A 4,381-nucleotide genomic window follows, 5' to 3' on the forward strand; every position below is an offset into this window, starting at 1 on the left:
TTCCCATCCGGACCTTCACTCTAAATCATCATTTTAAGCAGATCATGATTTTTGTTAACAACTTGTAAAACCATGGGCATCAGACAGAGCAAAAATTCAAGAAAGAGTATCCACGGAAGACTTCAAATATTTAGGCCTTCAAATAATTAAGAGCTCCTGACTCCTGCCCGAGGTGAATTATATCTCGTGGACACAGGAGCAGTCAGTAGGATCACTGACACTTTGAGAGATTGAAAGGACAATAAAGTCTCAGAATTGGAGAAAAAGATATGAGTTTCAGAATTTAAAATGGAAGGAAGTTGATTGAGAAATGTTCTTCATCAATTCTAGGAAATATTCCAGAGTAGATTATGAAGAAGGTAGTAGTTAATGAAGATTAGAAAAATTATTGGGCCTCAGTAGGAGTCAGGCTAGGTTCACCAATCGGAAAAGTTGATTCTTGTTGTTAAGACTGAGCTAGTGTCTCATATGCACTAGTAGTTCATAAGGCTCTTAACAGGATCTCATGTGAAAATGTTGTGAGCCAAACTGAGAAATACACTGAACTATGCTAAGTTTATACTTGGTAACTGATGCCCATAACTAAAGGATACTGATCATTTATTATTTACTGGAATACAAACAGTTTTAGCAATGAATTAGGTAAAACTTTAGAAGATATGCTTTTCAGTGTGCAGATGTTATGAAGCTTTCAGTAATAACTAATATCTGAAAGACAATAAAATGTCTGAGGCCAGTTTGACCATTTAACCTTAGTTACACTATTACCTTCATGGCACATAAAACTTTATAATTATCTGTCTGTCTGTCTATCTGTCAATCAATCTAGCATATTCCTTAGTTCTCTTTGTGAAATATTTCTATGCCAAACTTGATTTCAAACCCCGTGTCCAAGCTTACAGCCATAGACAGTGCCATTCAGCCCTGCTCCTGACTTCTAGGAAGTGCTCATCCATATCTGTGCATGCACTTGGATTTAAGGGGCCTCAGGACACTTTCCTTTCCTCCATCATGCAGCCACTTATTTGAATATTCTGAACAAGTGTGTCTTTTTTCCTCACGTAGGAGCCTTGATACCATGGCAACCAAATTGGTTTGACTTGGAAGTATGTCTTAGTTGCTGAAGGGTTTTTCTTCTACCTGCTGCTATAAAAGCTGTGCTCCATGACACTTTCCCAAAAAAGACTATTGTTTCTCCCTGAGCAGATTTGAGTAAGTAGAGCCCTTCTTTCTGTGCCCTCTGATGTGCTGTCCACCTGGTCTGCCCCACCTCCACCTCTCACATGTTATTTATGAGTTATTTTGAGGCCCATAATCATGATGTCATAAGATCAACAGTGATCATTACCTGGGTGCCCTCCTTGGCTGAGAACTCCAAAATCCAGAACTTGAATGCCAGATATGCTGAGGACAGCCACTGACAGGCTGTGCTTCTTCGAGGCTGGACTCAGCTGACCATCTAGAGCTGACTTGCAATTCAAGGGTATAGCTCTCATCTTTCACATAGGCAATCACAACTGTAGCCCACTTGCAAAAGAAACTTATGGAGTGGTTTTGTGTATCCAATTTTCCATTGGCCAGTTAGATCATTTATGGGAATCATCATACAGGGTTAGTGGCAGTTTAGCTGCTGCAAAACGAAGACTGTGAGCCAGAATGGAGAAAGGCAATATAGTATCCAGAAGAAGCAGAGGAAAAACCAAAATCAAAGCAGTCAGGATTAGAGGGACTTTGGACAGGCAGAAAGACAGATGTTACAAGTAAAGACAACTTATAGCTGGAATAACAATAGTAGCTGAGATGACCGGTGCTTTGCCAGACTACTATCAACCACATTCTAGGGAGATCTGGAGCCTAGACTAGATACTCCATGAGGCAAGAAGTCAGGCCTGCATTGTCTTTTACTTAATGCCGGCCTCCAAGAATAGTTTCTAACATAGAGAGGGAGTTTAATAAATATGTGGTCGATGAATAAATGAATCCAGGACAGTTAACTTTTATTTGATATTTATTTTGTAACATACACTTAACAAAGACCTTCACATACACGATCATATGTGATCCCATAGCAGCTCTTGAGGAAGTATATTATCTTGTTCTGTGAATGAGGCAACAGGCAGGGAGTTCAAGCGACTAAGGGCTGGGTTGCTCTTCTGGGAAGTGACATTGAAGCTTCCTCTGCTAATTAAGTAGGTTGCCTCACAGCAGGGGCAAGAAGACTTGGGAGCTGGGGAAGACTGCATCTATAGGAGAACTCACTTATCTCTTGTTTCTGGGAACAATGTCTGCTTCTCCAGTTGGGGCACACAGGCTGGCGATGCAGTGACTACTGATACCTTGAAGGCTGTCACCTGTACTCCCACTTCTAGGCTGCTGCTGCTGTGTCCAGAGTCTTCAGTGTCACGGGAAGCTTGTAGGTCCCCAGTGTGAAGGCCAGCTGACTGGGGTCTCCTGAACCATCTGGTTTATAGGCCACTTATTCCAGGAAGCTGAGCCTGGAGACTTTAGTTGAAGCTCACTCACGCTGGCCAGCGCCTTCCTGAAATGTAAATGGTAGCTGACTCTGTATGCTGCTGTGTGGGGGGCACTGTGCTAATTGCTCCACTGAGTTTTTCCACTAAGTCCTCACAACTTTGGGCCTCCTTTGAGGAAGGAACTGTTATTTTCTACAGCAGTAGATGTGGAGACACATGCTTTGATGGTGTCACTGTCTGGTTCATAAAGCTTCACTGCATAGAAAGTTCAAACAACTTGAAGGTTCTGTTCTTAATTGTGAAGAAGCTGGCTCCTCCTACTTCTCTCCTCCAGCAGGCCTGGGAAATACCACTAGTGTATCCTTTTGCTCCCCTGTTCTTCATTACATCCCTACCACAAGGCCCTCCCCTAGCTGTCTCCTCTTACTCTTCCAGGCTTCGCTCAAGTTTCAACTCCTCAGTTTTGGCTACTCCAGTCAGTGTTAAACTTTTCTTCTGAAAAAACCATAAGACTTTTTTTTAAAATGTGATACTCATTTTTTTTTTTTTTTAACTAGGGTACAGGCCAGAGGTGCAGGGATGGTGAGAGGATTCATTAGAGATAGAGAGGGGAACAGAACAGGCAGACTGACAAAGTACACTGCTGAGGGGAGCAGTGGGTGAGACAGGAGAGGTCTGCTGCATCATGTGGGTTCCCTCCCTGGCCAGGGATTGAACTCATGCTGAAGTGGCTGCAGCCAGCTTGCAGTACTGCACTTTAACCCACTGCATCACCAGGGAGGGCCCCATAAGATTTTTAACTTAGTCCCTACAACTGACACCCACGTGTAGCTCACTGTCTTTGTGTTTACATTGGCATCTGACCTACATTTTGTATGTTTTGCAGTCAGGGATACTGTCTTAGTCTGTTAGGGCTGCCATAAAAATATTACAGACTGAGTGGTTGAAAAGGTTGTACTTTTTTTTTTTTTTTTCTCCTCACAGTTCTGGAGAAGTCCAAGATGACAGTGTTAACATGGTTGATTTTGGGTGAGAGCTTTGTAAAATGCCCTCTTCTTGAATCAACTCACACGACTGGTGGATAGCAAGAGAGGAAGGGAAGGAGAGGGAGAAAGATAGAGGAAGGAGGGAGAGAGGAAATAGAGAGTGAAGGTAGAGGAAGGGAAGAAACTGAGGTAGAGAGATGGAGGGCAATGGGACAGCCAGGGAGGGAAGTGGGGAAGAGAGACGAAGAAGGGGAGATGGAACAAGAGCACTCTGGGTGTGTCTTATAAGGACACTGCTTCTCATGGGAGCCTCACCCTCATGACTACATTGGAATCTACTTACTTCCCAAAGGTCCAGCTTCCTAATATAATCACATTGGAGGTCAGGGTGTGAACATGAGTTTTTTGAACAACCACTGAATGGTAGCAGATACCACTTCATACTCACGGTGTCTCACTGCCCTGGCTCCCATTAGGAAGTCTACTGAGTTACCCATTCACTTGGAGCTGGTTTTCTAGAAATGGCGGCATCGAGCTAATTAAGGCTTCTGCTTCCAGTTCTCTCTGGAATTCGCTAGTAATTATCAGCAAATGGATGACCAGCCATCCTAGCCCTACTCCATCGACTCCTGTTGTAGTATATCACTCCATCTGACAGTCTGAGAGTCTCTGCTTGGTTTTACTTTTTTCCCACCACCTCAGTATAAATGCCAGAGAAGATCCAAATACCATGATGTACTTATTCCTATTTATTCCACCTACCAGATGACAGACTTTCAACACATTTTTGAACTTCTTTCAATCTTATTTTTGTGTCTGTGAAATGGACTGAGCAATACCATATTCTTAAGTTTGCTGTAAGGTCTGAAATAATGTGGCATAGTAGATGACCAGCCAGTCTTTAAGAAAAGTAGCAGTGTT

The sequence above is a fragment of the Condylura cristata genome, unplaced genomic scaffold (assembly GCF_000260355.1).
Source record: "Condylura cristata isolate star-nosed mole 26May11 unplaced genomic scaffold, ConCri1.0 scaffold00023, whole genome shotgun sequence".
NCBI classification, from domain to species: Eukaryota; Metazoa; Chordata; class Mammalia; order Eulipotyphla; family Talpidae; genus Condylura; species Condylura cristata.